This window comes from Nomascus leucogenys, chromosome 13 (assembly GCF_006542625.1).
Source record: "Nomascus leucogenys isolate Asia chromosome 13, Asia_NLE_v1, whole genome shotgun sequence".
Taxonomy (NCBI): Eukaryota; Metazoa; Chordata; class Mammalia; order Primates; family Hylobatidae; genus Nomascus; species Nomascus leucogenys.
In genome coordinates, this window is record NC_044393.1 from 70,264,573 (window position 1) to 70,285,928 (window position 21,356).

General features: G+C 36.0%; 1 protein-coding gene across 2 annotated transcripts in view; it reads left to right on the forward strand.

Moving 5' to 3' along the window:
- Nucleotides 1-21,356, forward strand: part of CPED1 (cadherin like and PC-esterase domain containing 1) — a 315,288-nt gene that overhangs the window by 116,748 nt on the left and 177,184 nt on the right. The gene's annotated exons all lie outside the window — the stretch shown is intronic.

A 21,356-nucleotide genomic window follows, 5' to 3' on the forward strand; every position in this document is an offset into this window, starting at 1 on the left:
TTGTGTGTGTGTGTGTGTGTGTGCATGTGTGTGTGTACTGAGTCCTGAATTCAAAGCCCAAATGACTTGGTTAAATGAGTAGTGATTTATGTACTGTGTGATGAGGCAAGCCCACTAAACTAGTTATCAGTGAACATTTATAGAACATTCTGGCAGCTAAAGAAGGTACGAAGGCAATAACAGATATAACTATGAGCTCATTTATTTCCAATTGGGTCTTCTGCTGAGATACTTTATCTGTTAAAGCTTTGGAGAGAGTAAAAAAATATCAAGAAATGCAAATTTGAGGAATAATGGAAAATAGAAGCTTTGTAGACTATTTTTAATGCCCTTCTATAGAATAAAATACTTAAAAATTTAAGTGTTAGATGTTTCCTAAGGATGTTCAAACCTAAAACCAGAGGAAGTTGTGAAAGGGAAAAAAATTGCAAATGTAATATTTGCTTACTATACCATTTGATCTGATTTTAAATCAACTCTATTTGTTGTCGTTAAGATAATATCATTTACTTGATGAGTATAATAAATCCAATTTCAAGAAATATTTTATTTAAAAATGTCTTCCCTTAAAAAGCTCTCTACTTAATTATAGAACACTTAAGTTTGTATCTATAAATTCACGAGTAAAACTCTTTCACAAATATTCTAACTATAACTTTTGGTTAAATGCGTCTATGTCTGTCTTAAAACACAGGTCATATAGATTAACTGCAAGAAATGTCATAAATTTAAATTTGGTTCTTAGAGCAAAAAGTCACAAGTCATCCCTTCATCCATTGTAAATCACAAAATAAGTTACCCAACAGAGAGGCAACTGTAGTATCTGTAACTTTTTATGATGTCTGAAGATTCCTTATACTTCTGACCATAGTTGACTGACTGTTTTTATGAAAATGTATTGCTAAAGAGATTTGTGACTTCTGGCAGAAAAGCTTGTCCAAAGCCTTATTTTGTCCAGTCAAGACATAAATTAAATTAATTCATTGTTTGATCAGCCATCCCATATTTGAAGATGTTAGATTTGTTGCTATTCCATATTTGAAGATGTTAGATTTATTGCTATTCCATATTTGACATCAGATATAAAGTTATATGAAGATGATTCCTTGCATATAATCAGCTCCCTATAAATGTCTCTTCGATTGAATTGAATCAAAGGTCATTTAAAAAATTTTAACTGCATGAAGAAATTGCCTGAGTCTACTTTATCCCTAACTGCTATAAGCCAGCCACTCTACTTTGCAATGATATATACATGATATAGGTAAATATTCTATAAATGATCATTTGTTTTCCAGTAAATGCAAGAGACAGATGTCATAATCTGAATCTCTGGATAAGGGCCACTTTGATAGAGATAGGGAAATCTGGGATGCCGTAGCCTTTTTTCAAGTCAGATTTGTGAGTTCTAAATCACCAGCTCTCTACCACCACTGCACTGGCCTTCAGGGGACCATTCTTCCATCTCCAGTGCCTGCAGTTCCCTCTCACATCAGTACAATCAGCAAATGTGCACAGAGGGCAGAGGAGAACTGTGGCAAAGAGAGGAATGGTGTTATGTACAAGATTCCTTTTAAAAAGATGCATGTATCCCTTATTCATTTTGGAAATATGACACAGTTGCAGGGATGAAGTTAGCCTCATTTGTTGTCAATATTTATGCACTGCCTTTGATAATGTTGCGTGAGATCGCTTATATATTCCCAAGGTAAAAATGAGTAATGTCTTTGGAAGAAGGTATAAAGTGACAGTATGGTTTTTCAACCTTAGGAAGTATTCTTCTCCTGATCTTCATTTTATGTCCAAAACTGCAGGCTATGAAGCCGACCTTGTAAAAGGCTTTTGACTGAGCATCTGGCCCTTCGCTAGGCCTGGGAGATTTATGTCAGCTGTAGAAAGAATGTGAATAAAAGTCTTCTCCTGAGAGTTTGTAAAAAGAGTTGATATATTACTTAACCTACTTTTGCTTGAATTAAATTTTAAAATTGCATCAGGGTGTTCATTTTAAAGTATGATTTTATATAAATAGAAATTATAAATAACCAGCATGTAATTGAATAAACTTGTGACCAAAGCTGACTTACTTTAAAAACTTTTATAATAACTGCAAAGTAATCAGCCCACATCGATGTTAGATTGCACTAATACTCTTTATAGCAAATTTGTGTCTTTTTTAAAAGCAGTTCATTCACTCAGTCATTCATTCCTTCATTCCCAACTTGGTTCTATTAAAAGAATTGTCAGGTCATTTTGTACATTCATTAATTCTGAAGGCTGAACTTGGATGATTATCCTAAATGTAAAGAAAACTATTCATTAATGATGATCATCTTTATTTGGCCAAAATGATAACTTAAGCAGATGACTCTAAGCCTCAAAAAGGCCAGCAATGTGTTTGCATTTCCAGAGCCTCATAGAATTCCCGGTGCATGGCAGACGCTCAAAAATGTTTATCAATGAATCGTTGTCTATCATCCTTATTTTAATTAAAGGTACTTTATTAATAATAACTTATTAAAAATTGCCATTTGGGGAAAATATGATTTAAGAGCAGGTTTTACAACAGAAGATAGTATTATGGATTTACATATTCCATCATTGTTAATTCAAGCATATCTTCTCTTCTGAACTAGGGTAATGAATGCATAGATATATGCAAATATAATTAATTAAAATAATGCTTTATATAGGTATATATATATATATACACACACACACATATATATACCTACATATATATAATGTATTTTATAATGACAATGTAAAGGTAAAACCTAACACTAATGAATAAATTTGCTAATTATTATTGCCTTTAATACTAGAAAATCAGTACGCATGTTAATTATATATCCAGAAAAATGGAGGTGAGCTAATACTCAGGGATTTCAGTGTGAAATCAGGTGAGGTAAGTTCATTCCTTCTTCCCTCCTTCTGGATGCTTGAAAGATGGAAAAGTTACTCAATAGTACTTTGGAGGATAGAATGTATGTTTCCCTTCTCAGCTCCTCCCCTTCACCTGTCCTGTTCACAGCCTGCTTCTCCCTGGAGCCATCAAGGGAAGGTATATGCTGGGATGAGGATGGGGCCTGGTTGAGGACTTGAAAAGAGCAAGTGTTGTTTCTCTGAACTGGATCCTGGAAGTGCATTGCCCGTGAACTTCACAGAAGCTCTTAAAAATTAATCTCTGCAGGCTCTTCCTCTTTCTGCCATTGCCCAGCACAGTAATGTTACTCTGATTTCTGTTACACCTTGCTGATCACAAGTTTAGAGTAAAAACCAAGCCTGGGAAAAGAGGTCTAGTGTAAGCAATCTTTCAAAGCACTTTAAGCATCCATAGAGAGCAGCACCATCTTAATTTTTTAGTTTCTTATTATTTCTTTAATAGATGAGCCAGCTAAGCCGTAAAGATGTTCGAAGACAGAACAGCTGTATTCCCTTTCTTCACTACCCTCCATGCAAGAAAGGGTTGTTAAGATGGACCTTTGGGAAATGGACCATGAATTAAGGCAAAACTCCCTGCAATCTTCCTAAATGTTTTCATTTCTGTACAGGGACCTAGAGAGTTATTGAATTTAATTTTATAAATCTTTATCCCAAGACTTTAACAACAAGGCTTAACTGAGTTTTTCGTCACTGTGGTAATGTTAAATATCTTCTGATGACAGGAAAATATATTGGAAGGAAAAAATCACATAAAGTCAGCAAACAAGAGAACAAAAACCAAGAGGAAAAATCTACTTGCCTAAATCTTATTGAAATCCTTAAAAGAAGAGATTATGCTTATTCTTTCTTTATGTAGGAAACAAATCTTCAGTGCCTGGCATAGTACCTAGTATTCAGCAGATTCAGGGAGAGAGAAATGGATTAGAATAGAGACTCCACTCATCAAATTGCTGAAAAGAATAATTAGTAATAAAAATAACTCCTTTACAAAGTGGTATGTGGGTGCAAAGTAATAACAGTGAAAATAATGGCAGTAATTGTCTCCAAAAATTAATTGCTTTAATGCTTAAGTTTATTACAGAATATGTACTCAGTCGGGAAGTTAAATGATTTTTACACTTTTACTTTGGGTATAGAAAAAAGTAAGTTTTTACCAGTACATTTTGAAACTTATTAAATGTATATCATTTTTGAGATTTTTATTAACAATATCCTTTATTCCTTGAGATCTGTCTCAAAGGCTGACAAATTCTAAATATAAAATATCCTCAAATGTGCCAACTAGGTAAAACTGATTTGTCTGCTGAAGGAAGACAGGCTTTTGCTCCCTTCAGGAGAAAATCTGACTTGCATTTGTCTTACGTGATTTATTCATTGTAAGTTTAAAATGAAATACAGCCTTTTTCCTTCCACATATTAAAATGTGGTTTCAAATTTAGAAGAAACAGCAATCTTTTTTCACTAAGGAAGCCTGCATAGCTGTGAGATGGAGCAAAACAATTACTGTATTGCCCCCAAGTGGTCTTTTTTGCTATTGTACAAATAGTCTGAGCTGTCCAATGGCAAGACGAAAAAAGGCAAAAATGCTTAGCAAAGCACGGACCATTTTTCCCCCGTTGGATACATATTTATTTTAAAAAGTTATTTTATAACCCATATTTATGGTAAGATAGCTATGCTTTTAAGTAGATTGTGAATGATGATAATTCTTCAGTACAATTTAAATCACGTAGGCCACACAATTATTTGGAATGATTTCAGCATTTGCCAGCCACTGGACATTGTATTTTCACTTAAAAACATTTTGTAAAATTTAATATGCAGTGCTATTAAAGAATGGTATCACTCAGATGACTATATGTTAAGAAAATTCCTCCAGCTCAAATTCGTATCATAAAATATAATAATCTTAGTTTTTTTCTATGGAAAAGTTAAGCCTATTAGTCATAAACTTGTCAGTATACATTTAAGTGAAGAAGTGTACATTTTGTAATGATTTTTTTCATATAAGGAAATTCAGTGATATTTTCTAGAGCTCTTCTCAAGGAATTTACTTGAGAGTGGTATAAATATGCAAAGTACACAAATATAGGATACTTTTGTGGAATATAGAATATTGACTTTACTTAGAAGAAATGACTTATAAACATGCTATACTGTGTTATGTGTAGATCATACAAAATATGTCAGGGATGTTGGACTGATTTCCATAAAGCTCTAGTCTAAGCCAGTCACCACAAGCTCAAAAACACCACCCTGTCCCATTGCCCAAAAATTAAGACCTAAACTTTTTTCCTTGGAAAAACAACAACAACAACAAAGATTTTGCAACACATAGTTTTAAACTTACTACACAATACCAGTTTTAAAATTACTATACAGTTAGAGCTGACATTTTATACTTAACATGTAAGACTGCACTACTGTACCCATGAATCTTTTGTGTTACTTCTCTTTGATTACAACCTGAACCTCAAATCTGCTGTTAACTGGACTTCCTTAGAATTATCTAAATGACCTGATATTATGATATAGAACTGAAAATTTGCATTTTATTTCTCTGAGTGCTACTGAGGCAGCAGAAATGGATTCTCTCCCAGGATTCTTCAGATATATTTTGTATTCTCTACCTTCTGCAACATAAAGACGTATCTCATTGCTTTTGTTAGATCTCTATGGAGCATCTGCCTATAGGGCGGTGATTCTCTCATTGCCTCACTGACTGACACAGAGCATTCCTATACACATTGCTCTATCCTCTTTGTCTCAAAACAATTTGTCCTTTCACTCCCTATTCCTAGCCTGTAAAAGCAGTTCTTAGAAGCCTGATGAAGCAAGTCTTTAAAATTTAGAGAAAGGGACTTCAAACAGGAGAGGAAATTCCAAGCACCCCTTTATTTATATATATATATATATACGTATATATATATACATATATATGTATGGATATATATATATATATAGACTACCATCTATATATATATAGATACATTATATGTATATATATATACACACATATATATATAGATGGTAGTCTATATATATATATATATCCGTATCCGTATGCACTATGTTTCCCCTCTACATCAGCTTCTTCATATGTGGTCTCTAGTTTTCCAGAATCTGACAGTTCCAGGTACCGTAGCCTCATCAATCTGTTTAAAAAACATACTGTTCCAAACTGATGCTTTGGTAGAAATTTCTAGTAGAATAACTTCTACTAGAATAGAGGTTATCTAGTAGAATAACTTCTACTAGAATAGAAGTTATTAGAATAGAAGTTATCTAGTAGAATAACTTCTACTAGAAATTTTTTCAGATATATTTGAAAGGTATAAGAATTTTTCCATGTGCTTGATTACTCAGATTATCTACATGAAGAATATTTGTTCAAATCACACACAGATAAATCATTACTTTAAACTCAGAAGTCACAGAAGAAAAACATTATGCTAAGGAAATATATTTTATTTTCATGCCTTCAAGGAGTTACTGTTAAAGAAATGTGATTTTAAAATATGAATAGGACGATGATTACATCCTTTCAGGCTGAGTAATAAGCAAATATCCAATTCCATTTTTACTTTAAAAGAGAGAGAAATAAATCACCAGCATTAGATCTATAGCACTGGATATGCAGGAAAGAAAAGAAAAATCCCAAGCCATAGTTCTACAGGTCTGGGGATGGGTGTGCAGTAGGAAAGTCCTTGTACAAACTCTATGACCTTGGACAAATCTGCTAACATCTATGGACCACTTTCCATGTCTGTAAAATAGGGATGGTTTTCCTATGAGTTAAATCAGCCTTTTGATTCCCGCCACAAGTATTTACCGGCTGCGTCCTGTATGCTACATGTTATGTTAGGCTCCAGTAGCATAGCAGGAAACAAGGCAAAGTCCCTGCCTTTGTAAAGTTTATTCTTGTGTGGAATGACAGATGAAAAACAGATAATGAATTAATTATACACATATAAAGAAATTCAGATAGTTACAGGTATTTAATATATCTAAGAATGAAGTGAACAGGATGGATGTTGACTAGGAAGTAACTGGTCTGCCCACTGGATGAGAGGTAGAAAGATTGCTCTGAATAGGTGATATCTGAGCTGTAATTCTGTGATAAGACTAAGTGCCATTTGAAGAGATGACAGTGAAATACTCCCAGCAAAAGGACAATTCCAAAGATAGGAGAGTCTTCACATATTCACAGAATGCCACAACCACTGACTGTGTAACATGTTGAACACAGGGTGAGTGGTAGAGAGATTGAGAGAAGGGCAAGAGCCCAATCGTACAGGAGTCAGGAAAGGTAAGAAATTGAATTTTTTCCCTATGGGCAAAGGGATGCCTCTAAAAGATAGTGAACAGGAGGTTATCATAATCTGATTTACTTTTTAAGCCCATTCTGCTGCTGTGTGGAGAACAGATTGAAGAGAATTGTGAACAGAGGCAGAGAAACCAGTTGCAAGGCCATTCAGGGATCCAGATGAGGATCATGGTGGCTTGATCTAGGTTGGTGAGATGGTAGTCTAAAAAGGGAGAAATGTGGATACGTTTTGAAGGTAGAAACAAGAATTGGTGTTGGGTGTGAGAGGCTAAAGAGAGGGTTCAAGGATGGCTCTTCAGCGATTATTTGAATGGTGGTGCCATTGACTGAGAGATCAGATGGGGGAGCAACCAGTCAGGAGGAGGAATGGGAAAGAGAAATGTGAAATGAGGAGGTGGAGAGGCACACAGGTTCCTGTTCATACAGCAGCTTACCTGTTGAGGCTGGTTCTTACTCATCTACCCCTTCTCAGCCCTTGTTTGCTCTGTTACCTGACTGAAGGCCCTACCAGAAAATTTCTCTCCTGGACAATTTGGTGATTCCTTTTCCATTCACTTCCTCTCTCTGCCTTTCTTCTCCCCAGTCACTGCAATCCCTATTTCCAACAGAAGTATCCTACCACTTCTAAATGAATAGAAGAATAACTGTAGCTGTTTGCCCATCCTGGTGTGACAGGGAGGTTCCCACAACTCCAGGTACCCATTGCTATAAAAGCAGCCCTGGCAGAGGTGCCTGTTTCTCAGCCACCATAAAATCCGGGGTTATTTTCAGATGGGTGGTGCCTCAAATCACAAGTCTAATCTTTTGAAGGATAGTAGAGTGGTCAGTGTGATGTATTCAGATAAGGTGAGAACATGCTTAGGAAAATGCTCACCCTAAAAAGGGTTCAATCTATTCAATGTTTGGGATGGAAGCCAGAGTGATGTTAGAGAAGTTTGAAACAAATAAATCAGAATCAGCAAGGCTTAAGTTGCATTCTAAGCACTGAAAATAAAAAAGAAAAAACACATGAGGTTCTTAGATCACCTTCTCCACATGAGAGGTTCATGTGAGAAGGAGACACAGGCTCCATTTCAAAAGGAGGAGAAATGAAGACAAAATTTAAACAATGATAAAAGGCAAATTGAATCAGTCAGCTTTTGCAGATTACCTCCAAACTTAGTGACTTCAAATAAACATTTATTATTTCTCATGGTTCTATAAATTGTCTGGACCAGCTCTGCTCATCTCTATAGGCAGATGGTGGCTAAGCTTGGCTGGGTAGTTTAGCCTGCCTTCACTCATGCTCCCAGATATTGGCTGGGTATCAGCTAGGGCCATTGGGATGACTTGGCCACGTGCCTGTCATCGTCTTGTAGTCCACCTAATGTTCCACCACACAGTGGCAGTTTCAGGATTCTTAAGAATTGCAAGAGAACAAAGCCACTTGAAAAGGCCAAGTCCTTTCAAAGTTTTTGCTTGTATAGTAGATTGAATGGCCTCCCCCAAAAGGATATGTCCATATCCTAACCTCCAGAACCAGTGAATATTACCTTGTTTGGACAAAGGGCCTTGGCAGATGTAATTAAATTAAAGATATCAACATGAGATCTTCCTGAATTATCCAGATGGGCCCTGTGCATGTCCTTTTAAGAGAAAGTCAGAGAGAGATTTGACACAGAAGAGAAGACACACAAAGGAGAAGACACATCTTCACATCTTCACTCATGTGAAGATGAAGACAGATTAGAGTTTTGCACCCACAAGCCAAGGAATGCCAACAACCACCAGGAGCGGAAAGAGGCAACGAATGAATTGTCCCTAACAGCTTTAAGGGGGAACGTGGCCATGTGGACATCTTGATTTTTGGACTTCTAGCCTCTAAAACTGCAAGAGAACAAATTTCTTTTGTTTTAAGTTGTCAAGTTTGCAGCAATTTGTTATAGAAGTCCTAAAAAGCAAAAGGAATTTACATCACATTTGCTAAATCTCTCATTGGTCAAAGAACATCACATGAATAAGCCAAGATTAAAGGGGTGAAAAAATAGACTCCACCACTGGATGTGAGAAGCTGCAAAGTCATACTGCCCTTAAGGGGTGTGCATACTGGGATGGGAAGAATTTGTGACCATTTTTTGCAAACTGCCACACTAATGAAAGACTTTCATGTTAGGGCAGATTACTGGCAGGTTTGGCAGGATGTAATTTAAATGTGAGAAAGGGGAAATATTTAAATTGGGGGCAAGGGAAAACAAGAGAAGTGGGAAGTAGGGAAGAGTATCTTGACTGATGACTTCTCAACTAAAAGAGAAGTAAGTTTATAATGGTTATATGTCCTTCATCAAGTAGGGTATAGAAACAGTATAATTTCACCCACAATAAATGGGTTGAAAATTCATGCATTTAATCTATATCTTCCTGCATATATAAGTTTGTTCATATGATCATGGAGCCAAAACAACTCAAGGAAAAGCAACATTGAATATTTCAGTAATCATTCACAGCTAATCCAACTGTTGTACTCCAGAACTGTTTGGGAATTCCTACTATGTGCTGGGCCATGTGAAGAAAGACTCAAAGAGAAATATTTTTTCTTGCTTTCAAGGAACCCTCCAGTGGGGGAGAGATATATATTTATAAATAACTCTAATACAGGGCAGAATGCAAGGCATGACTCAGAGTTGCAGAGATAGTGAAGAGTAGGAGAGAATTATTCAGGCAGGAGAAAGTGAATAGGTTTCATAGAATGGATGGTATTTTAGCTGGGCTTGAAAGAATGAATAGGGTTTCTTTAAAAATGAAGAGGGATGTTTACATTTGCTTTGCCAAGACAGCATGAATCATGCAGGTGAAAACATAGGTTATAGTCTTGGAACGATAAACTGCCTTATTTGGCCAGAATTTGAATGTCTGTAAGAGAAGGGAGAATCCTAGGGTGGACTGAGGTGAAAGGGATGGGGAAGGAAGGAAGGAAGAGAAAGAGACACAGGATTTGTGGAGTAGATTAGACCAGATGAAGATATACTGGAGACGAAACCTGAAGAGCTTGAATTTCATGGAATGTAAAATGTAAAGTGACACTGTTGTCATTTTACACTTCTGAATGTATTCTCGGATATAGCCTTATTTGAAACTTTTTTTTTCTTTGAAACAGAGCCTCTTTCTGTCGCCCAGGCTGGAGTGCAGTTCAATCTGGGCTCACTGCAACCTCCACCTCCTGTGTTCAAGTGATTCTCTTGCCTCAGCCTCCCGAGTAGCCGGGACTATAGACGCGCACCACTATGCTCGGCGAATTTTTTTATATTTTTTGTAGAGATGGCCTTTCACCATGTTAGCCAGAATGGTCTCGACCTCCTGACCTGGTGATCCGCCTGCCTCAGCCTCCCAAAGTGCTGGGATTACAGGTGTAAACCACCATGCCTGGCTGTATTTGAAACTTTTAAGAAACCCAGGAGATAGGTTGATGTTTATATCCACTCTATGGATGAGGAAATAAAGATTCATGATTTAGTGAAGAGGACAGAACTGATAAATGTGGTTAGGATTGGGACTCAGATCTCCAGTGACTAAAATCTCTCTTAGTTACCACTGACAGCTTATAGTACTGCTCTGCATTACCCCAATAAAGCTTGTTGACTGCTGAACCCAAGAGCTCAATGCCTGAGGCAAGGATGCTACCTTCAAGTTTGTCCCTTACACCCTTGAGTTCTATGCCTACCTTCATGAACTGATGAACTGTAAGTGCAAAAAAAGACAGACTTGCTTCTGTAAAAGCAAGCTGAATATTTATAACATCATCAATATAGGACAATCGAGTTAAAACATTTCAGATGAATTAAATGTGGGTATAACAACTTTCAAAATTTGGGGGGAAGCTGTAAAACCTAGAATAATTCTGCTCCAGGATTTCTTTGCAAGTGTCTTTGTGTTCTTGGTCTAATTGCAGTTAAGTCCATGCCTATGGGTAAAGTTTCTGTAAGTTAGATGACTTGCAATTCCAATTAGTTCACCCATAGTCAAAGGCCTTGGCCATATGTCAAAAGATTGACAAAGGAATACAAGTTTAATTCTTTTTTATTTTTTAAAAAAAGTTTAAGAATTGGGTGTATCATTTTTTGAGTTCTCACATAAAAATAATGCACTTTTATAGTAAAAAGGATAAAGGTACTTCTACTGTTTACTGTGTGCATAAACATACGTGCGTGCATAATCGTCTATGGATTAATTGTTATGTCCTTCAAGCATGAATGAATTAGCACCTTATGGTTTTATATGCTGACTTGGAATGTTCAAGATAAGTTCAGCTACAAATGATTCATATCCTTTTGTAAATGTTGGGGACTTCTGTTCTTTATGAGCAGGGGACTGACATGATTGGAACTGGCCTTCATAAAGATGACGACTGGCAGCAATGGAAAAAAAAATTGAGGGCAGGGAAGTCAGTAGTCAGTACTCAGGGCACATGGAGATGACATGGATTTGGGCTATCTAGAATTATATTTGACTAGATGCTAAATCGTGAACTTTTAAATTATGCATAATTAAGCATAATTGAAAATAGCCCATGTAAAAGAATGAAATATTGTTTGGTGTGAGAGAGGTGTGAGAAAACAGCAGAGAGTTGTCATAAATTTCCTATGGATTCAACAGACTTTAACACTACAGCCACTTAAAAGTTAGGGCAAATTGCTCTATCATGTTCTTTATTGTACAACCAGAATCCATTTTTTTTATAATGAATACATTTCCTTTTGTGATTGACCAGGAGACTTAATAAGGCCTAAAATAGATACCCTGCATAAAATATCCAGAATATAAATTGAAAACATTTTCCCTTTTTACTTTCTTACTCGTTTGAGAGTATTTAGAGATATGAGATAGGTATCTTTCTGCCAAATGACTCCTTATTTGCAAATTTTTGTACTGCCTGTGACAAATATTACTTAGTACAAATATTACCGGATTTCAATGCCATCTTCTAGTCAAGATAATTAATAAAAGATGGATTGTTTTCAAATGAGCTGTCAGATCTTATTTTATTGGAAGTTCAAAGAAGGCTTGGTTTTAACTTTAATAGAAATAGTTGTGACCTGCTCGAACAATGGGATTCATATAAAGAAAATGAGCAGGCATATACGTAGAGAGTTCAATGATAGAATCTTTACAACTTTAGCTTTTGCTCTTTGCTGTTAAATCTCTTTGCTCCTTTATATCCCACTGAGAGATTCCAGAAGGGGTAATAAAGAAAACCTGCCAGTTTTCTAAGAAGGTTGAATATAATGCAATCAAGGGTCTATCATTCAAAGCAAATAATTAAATTTTTATTCTATTCACAGCCTTTTGTATTTCTGTACTCTGCTTCTGAACAATTCCCTTATATGCTTGTGGGAGAGTTTAAAGTTTTCAGCTGTGAAACTGATTAAATTGTATAGAATCTACATTCTGAATTTCCAAGTTTAATATATGCTATAAAGTTTAGGGCTGTGAAGAAGTACAAATGAGTAAAATTATACACGTCACTGGAAACAGAAAACTTATTTAAATTTTGGAGTTTTTAATATAATTCCAAGGAATGAGTAAAAGTATCCTAATTTAGGTTCAGCCAATTTGGTTTTCTGTGGTTTACCCTAAAGCAAGCCAATTTTCAGTGAACTAAAACAAATGATGAGAGTATTTGTATTCTTAAATCATTTTGAGTTAACACGAATTTTTTTCTTGATCTAGGCAATTTGATTTAAGTTACAAAGAAATATTCTTAGTTTTTCCAAAAGGTAATTAGGCTACATAAATTCTCAAGTTGTTGAGTTGTTAATTGTGTGGGTGTAAAGGCATGTGCTTGAGAATTGTGACAGTTTCGAACATATTTTAGATCAAAGTAAAAACACAGGTGATTCATTCTTCTGGATGGACTATGGTCCATCCATAGTCCTAAATCTAATATGATCAAAAACACAAAGGCAGAAGTAATGCTGGGGCTTTGCAGCAAAGCAAATTGGCTTCAATACCCATATTGGTTGCCTCCAGCTGTATAACCTTAGGCATGTACCTTGCATTCTCAACCCCAACTTTCTTCATCTATAAAATGAGAATGATGAGAACCATCTTCATAGCATTGCTATGAATACAAACAAAGCAGTGCATGTAAAATGCATAGTGTCTGCCACATAGTGTCAGCTTGGCTAAGGGTAGTGATTATTATTAAATACAACATAGAAACTCTCTCTCTCTATATATATATATATACATATATATATAATGTGTATATATATATAATATGTGTGTATATATAATGTATATATGTATATAATGTATATATGTATATAATTATGTATATAATGTATGTATATATACATTACGTATATATGTATATAATGTATATATAATATATATAATGTATATATATTTTATATATATATATATAAAATGTATATATATTTGAGATGGAGTCTCACTCTGTCACCCAGGCTGGAGTGCAGTGGCGTGATCTCAGCTCACTACAACCTCTACCTCCCGAGTTCAAATGATTCTCCCACCTCAGCCTCCCGAGTAGCTGGGATTACAGATGAGTACCACCATGCCAGGCTACTTTTTGTATTTTTAGTTGAGATGGGGTTTTGCCATATTGGCCAGGCTTGTCTTGAACTAATGACCTCAGGTGATCCACCTGCCTCGGCCTCCCAAAGTGCTGGGATTACAGGCATGAGCCACCATGGCTGGCCAAATTATATTCAAATACAACATGTGCATTAAACTAAAAAATTATATCACTACTTAGGTTTGTAATTTAGTCATTTTTCTCCATTTCTCTAATCTTTTTTTCTCTTTTTCTTCTATTGTTAAAAATCTGATTTTTTTCCTTCTAAATCACCTTCCTCTTCCAAGGGTCCAGGATGTTCACTAGCACTTCATTTTTGGCCACAGCTTTCTCAGATGCATTTTGGAGTGGAGGCAGGCAGCCGTATCCAGAGCTGGGTGTCATATGCCTTTGGGGATCCCTGATGACTCTCCGAGGGGCTCAGAGGCACATGGACAATTTTGAGAGAGTCAATGCCCAGAACTTCACCTTTCATATGGATCATACATTCAAACTTTCTGAAGTTTGATCTTGCTGAAAAGATACCTCTAAAGCAGGTTGTTCTTTCCCATTCTTCTTACACATCCTTCTGCTCTTCAGAAGAAAGACCCAGCTTTTGCTAGCTCTGATATTATAATGATGGTTACTCAAAGGTGAAAAAACATTTGCCAAAAAAAAAAAAAAAAGAGAGAAACAGACAAATTTAACTATGTTCTTTAGAGCAAGTGAAGGATGCTAATCACTAGGTAACAAATCCTTCACAATTCAGGTTGTTTTCAACAAGAGTGAATATTTCATGATAAACCACTATGTAATTTTTAACATATACCTTGGAGGGAGTTGAAAGAACTGAGCCATGTTGCTATAACTAAACCCTTCCATCCACGTCTGTGTATTTATGTGAACATATTTTCTTCATGTTTATATTTAAAAGAATATTAATACTGATGCTGAACTCTTCTTGTGCTAGCATTAAGTGGCATTCTTTTAATGGATATATGAATTAATTGAATAAAAAGAAACCAGCTGGGCGCGGTGGCTCACACCTGTAATCCCAGCACTTTGGGAGGCTGAGGCAGGCGGATCATGAGGTCATGAGTTCGAGAACACCCTGGCCAACATGGTGAAACCTGTCTCTACTATAAATACAAAAATTAGCTGGGCGTGGTGGTGCATGCTTGTAATCCTGGCTACTTGGGAGGCTGAGGCAGGGTAATCACTTGAACCAGGGAGTCAGAGGTTGCAGTGAGCTGAGATGGCGCCACTGTACTCCAGCCTGGCTACAGAGCAAGACTCTGTCTAAGAAAAAAGAAAAAGAAAAAAAACCATATCTATCTGAGAGACTGCATTAGGTCATTCTTGTGTTGCTGTAAGTATCTGAGACTGTGTAGTTTATAAAGAAAAGAGGTTTAATAGGCTCACCATCCTGCAGGTTGTACAGGAAGTATGGTGCAGGCATCTGGTCAGCTTCTGGAGAGGCCACAAGAAGCTTTTACTGATAAGAGAAGGCAAAGGAGGACCAGGCATCTCACATGGTGAAAACAGTAGCAAGAGGGGTTGGCCGGGAGGCACCACACTTTAAAAACTAGATCTCCTGAGAACTCATTCACAATGACAAGAACAGCACCAAGCCATGAGGGATCCGCCCCCATGACCCAAACACTTCTCAACAGGCCCCACCTGCAACACTGAGGTTACAATTCAACATGGTATTTGGTGGGGACATACATTCAGACAAATCAGAGCTGTATTTCCAATACAATTTTACTTTTTATTCTATAAATTATTTAATATGATTTGTAATGTATTTCTCTTGTTCTGACTAATTATGTACGACCAATAATTTTAACTATTTGGAAGAACTTTTTTTTTTTTAACTTAGAGCCATACAGTCACTGAAATTCTAAAGTTTAAATTTACAAACTTTTTTTCTATTGAGAAATATAGGACAATCAAAAAAAGATATTTTTTCTTTTTTTTTTTTTTTGTTTGAGACAGAGTCTCGCTGTCGCCCAGGCTGGAGTGCAGTGGCACAATCTCGACTCACTGCAAGCTCCGCCTCCCGGGTTCAAGTGATTCTCTTGCCTTAGTAGAGATGGGGTTTCACCATGTTGGTCAGGCTAATCTCCAACTCCTGACCTCATGATCCGCCCACCTCGGCCTCCCAAAGTGCTGGGATTACAGGCGTGAGCCACTGCGCCCGGCCCCAAAGATTTTCATATATAAAAATATTAGGATGAAATTCTGAGGTATTTGGGTTACTTCAGATTCATTTTAAGAGTTTTGGCCGGGTGTGGTGGCTCATGCCTGTAATCCCAGCACTTTGGGAGGCTGAGGTGGGTGGATCACGAGGTCAGGAGATCGAGACCATCCTGGCTAACACAGTGAAACCCTGTCTCTACTAAAAATACAAAAAATTAGCCAGGCGTTGTGGTGGGCGCCTGTAGTCCCAGCTACTTAGGAGGCTGAGGCAGGAGAATGACGTGTGTGAACCCAGGAGGTGGAGCTTGCAGTGAACCGAGATGGCACCACTGCACTCTAGCCTGGGCAACAGAGAGAGACTCCATCTCAAAAAAAAAAAAAAAAAAAAAAAAAGTTTCACAATAGGCTGAGAGACACACTGGTTAGGTCAAAGTCAGGCAGATTCCTGTTGATTTTGAAAAAGGCAAAATAATAATATGAATTGATATCAAAACAATAGACTTAAATTCCAGCTGTATTACAAATAGGTAGATCTGAATGCATCCTTATTGACCTTTTAATTTGGGCAAAGAACATAGAATCCTGGATTTTATATATTTAATTAAGTGCCCTTAGCTTTATCCATGGATATAGGTGGGTCTGAGCTCTTACCTCATCCTTCGTTTTAAGCATTGACTAAAACCTGAAATGATCATCCCCTAGATTTTGTGTTCTATCATTGATTTGCCCTCTTTTCTAGCTCATTCTTATCAGTATTCAAGTTTGCTGTTGATATTTCACGTCCTAAAAAATTGAATAAAAAATTCAAGGATAAAAAGGTGTTCAAGAATAAAACAGAGACTAAAAAGTAGGTGGCATGAAAATAGAAAATATTTCCACTATTTGTAGGAACTGAGAAACAGTAATGGAGGGGTTATTTTTTGCTTCATTTTCTTTTGCAAAATTTCTAACCTTGAAATAATTGCTTTTGGGGACTTTGGTGTTACAAAATTAGCAAGTGGATACACATGATAATTGGAGAAAATGCAGCTGTGAAGACTGCAAAGTTATTTTTTAAAGTTTGAATTGTAGTCATATACATGTAACGTGAAATGTATCATAATCATTTCTAAGTGTATACTTTAGTAGCATTAAGTATTTTTACACTATTGTGCAACCAATCTCTAGAACTTTTTGTGCAACTGAAATTATATAACCAGTAAACATGTCCCCATTTCCCCCTCCTCTCAGTCCCCAGCAACCACATTCTAATTTCTGTTTTTATTTATTTGACTACCCTAGATACCTCATATAAGTGGAATAATCCAGTGTCTTCATGACTGGATTATTTCACTTAGCGAATATTGTCAAGAGTCATTCATGTTGTAGCATGTGTCACAATTTCCTTCCTTTTTAAGGCTGATTAATATTTGTTGTAGGCACATACTACATTTTGTTTATCCCTTCATCTACTGATGCACGTTTGGGTTGCCTTCAAATGTCAATAATGTTATTATGAACATGGGTGTGTAAATATGTCTTTGAGACCCTGCTTTCAATTATGCTGATTGTATACCCAGAAGTGGAATTGCTGGGTTTTATGGTAGTTCTATTTGTAATTTTTTCAGGAACCACCAAATTGCTGTTCAAGTGGCTGTACCATGTTACTTTTCCACCACCAAAGCACAAGGATTCCAGTCTCTTAATATCCTCACCAATGATTATTTTCTGTTTTGTTTTTGTTAGTCACCATCCTAATGGGTGTGACATAATATTTCACTGTGGTTCTAATTTGCATTTCCCTAATGGTTAGTGTGATATTGAGCATCTTTTAATATGACGTTGGTGCAAAATGACCTTAAGTACCAATATTCCCTCATCTGACTTAAGTACCAATATTCTTTAATCTGAGAAGATGAAAAGTTCTTTGACACACAGTAACATCAAGAGAAACCCTGGTATACTTTAGTAAGGTACAATGCTGTTAAACATGACATTCTGCTATGGTTTCTCATTCAAGAACATTACTTTGAAAAACCCTAATATTAGTAAACCTTTCATCCTCCATTCTAACTCATAGATTAAATTTTCTTATCTCTAAAATTCTCTCAAACAGCTGTAGGCTTCTATTCTTCAAAGGTTTTATTACAAGACACCAGAGAAATTTATATTCTCCCTCTCTCATGAGATGGGAGCAAGAGATAAGCATGCCATCCTGAGGAAAGTGATGTTACCCAGAAACTGCAGTAAGGTGTTTCTCTTATCAAGGTATCTGTGGTTTCTGTAATGTCATAGGTTTGTTTATTCAACAGTATTTACGGAATACCTACTTAGCATTAGTCACTGGAATCCAGAAGATAAAATGGGACAGTTCCTGACCAAAAAAAACAAAAACAAAAACAAAAAACAACTCACAGTCTAGCAGAAAGAGCAGACAAGAAGGTTGGCAAGTTTAACACGGAACAAATGACGTGTTGACATTGAGATCAATTCACCCAAGCAAGGTCTTATGGGAGGATGGAGAGAAATAATGAAGCGGAACCCAGAACATAACATGGGAGGAGTTGTAAAATATGTGGTGGAATGAAGTAGATAACAAGGACACCTTGGAAAAGATATCAGACATGATCCAAGTTTTTCTATATGCTTTTAAGTGCATTCTGTTGCTCTTGTCCTTCCATTTTTAATTAATTGAAAATTTTAGTCCATCCACTTGTATCTGCGTAAGTTGCTTGAATGGATCAATGTTGTAAAAATGTAAATACCTTACTAGTTATTGCTTGAATTTTACACAGGTACAAACAAATGATGATGCGTTAGCTGATTGGTTTTACGACCATGATCTTACAAGGTCATTTTCTATATAATTTATTTTGCACTAAAGTTTACACTGAAGGAAGAAAATTTATAGTTTATACAATAGTTTCATGTCATGTTAAAAGTTACAAGATGTTCTTTTATTCATATTTATTTTATTGCCAATGTACCGATTTCCTTGCGAACTTACATTCTCACATTTATTTAATTCAAAAACATTTATTGGAAGTGTTGATAAGGAGAGGAAGAAGTCTCCTTAATATTTGAGTTAATGGCTTGACTGTTTTAAATTAGCAGCAAAGGTGAAGGTGCTCCTTCAGGTATTTGTGAGTTAAGAAAGTGCATGGGTGAAATTGTTCAGCTTCCGGTGGTATTTGAATGGAATTAACATCAAATAATTTCAGATTTGTCATTGTCTCATGAGATCATTGAGCATAGTTCTGTCATTCTGCACTGAGACTCACAGAACTCATGTAATTTGACCAAGGAAATACAATTAGAGTAACAAATTGCAATGTAACCGGACACTCAAAAAAGTGGTTCACTTAGTTAATCTAAGTGAGTTAGTTACAAGAACTGATAAAAGTTGTGCCTTCTTTGGGAGACTTTGAAAGTTTATGATTTTTAAAAAATTCGTATTAAGCACTTGCATGATTCTACCTTCATTTCTAGCATATGTAGTTTGCTTGCCACTATACTGAATGAATTAAAAAGAAGGAATCACACTCATCTGGATTTTTTTTTTTTTTTTTTTTTTTTGATACGGAGTCTCGCTCTGTCACCCAGGCTGCAGTGCATTGGTGTGATCTTGGCTCACTACAGCCTCTGCCTCCCTGGTTCAAGTGATTCTCCTGCCTCAGCCTCCCAAGTAGCTGGGATTACAGGTGTGTGCCACCATTCCCGGCTAATTTTTGTATTTTTAGTAGAGGTGAGGTTTCACCATGTTGGCCAGTCTGGTCTCGAACTCCTGATCTCAGGTGATCCACCCGCCTTGGCCTCCCAAAGTGCTGGGATTATAGGCGTGAGCCACCATGCCCGGCCGTCTTGTTTTAATTAATAAAAAATAAAAGGAGCTGACATGTATTGAATACGGATGTGCTGGGTGGTGAAATTCCTTATGTACATTCTCTCCTTTAATCTCAGTGATACCTCTATAAATAGTAGGCACTGTTATTAATCCCACAAAGTCTAACAACTTTGGCACAAAACCAAAGTTGAACCTGGACGTTTTTACTTCTAGAGTCTATGTACTACGCAACTTGTCTCCCAAAGCACAGAACACAGGGCTTTCTAAAGGCTAAAGTTCTCTAAAAGTTGAATTGAATGGTATCCCATATTTAAATGCTCACTGTTACATTAAGAAATTAAGAAATAATCATTTTCATTTTAGAGAAATAAGTGCAACCCTAAGACATTAATTTGCTAATTATTCTTCCTCATGGAGATATAATCTTATAATTTATCTTATTTATCTCATATGCTACATAGACATTTCCAACTTTCATATATTATTAACCTTAGCCTCTGTGATATTCAGGTAACATTGAAATAGAAAATGCAACAATGTCACACATAAACCTTTCTACATAATATGGTGAAACGAATGTATGATGAGTTACTTTTACTTAGAAAAACATAATGTTACTCTGCTTTGAATCAAAGGTGTTAACATTTTTAGGTTAGCAATAATTTGTTTTCTTTCAATCATACAATTATTACATTTATTTTCCTTAGTAAAATGGAAAAACATCCCAATTGCCAAATACTAATGACGCATTCTTAGGGTCTCTATGTGTAATCTTATTAGGTTTCTGTTTTCAACTGGAAAGGTTATGAAGCCAGTATTTGTTTATCTTGGGGGAATTTTGCTTGTGCATTGAGAAGACACATTTACCATTTTTCCACAGGCAATCCAGGCCAATATTTGTCCTTCTTTATCATAGCAACAAAAGTTTTTCACTTTGAAATCCTGTGTAGTCTGGATAGATTTAGTCTGTTTTTCCAAAAAACATTAATAGAATACCTGCTGCATGTTTTTTCAAAAAATATTTTTTGTTCTTCATCTTTAAAAGAGTATGTTTATCCAGAGAAAGTTTATGAATCAATATGAGATTTGTTTTATATTTAAAAAAAATATTCACTTGAACTTTGATATGCAGCATCCTCAAGAGGTAGTTTTGTTTTTATCATTTTAATATTTAAGCAAATAAAAACAGCTATTTGTGATACTAACGATTGTGTTTTTAAGATGACACAACTGAGCTTTATTCCCCCTTTTTTGTAATACTGCCCTATACTCTCTATCCACATGAAATAATTAAGAATTAAAACAGTAACAGGACACTGGGATTCTCTCAGAGTCTTCTCTTGTTGGCTAGATACTGCACAGAATAATGGCATGAGGAAGAAGCAACTTTGATATATTTATTTTTGTTCTAATATGCCCCCAAAATTGATAATAATAAAAAACTAACATTTGAATTTCATACTTTAACATGATTTTCAAATACATTTTCTTCTAATTTGGCTTCACAT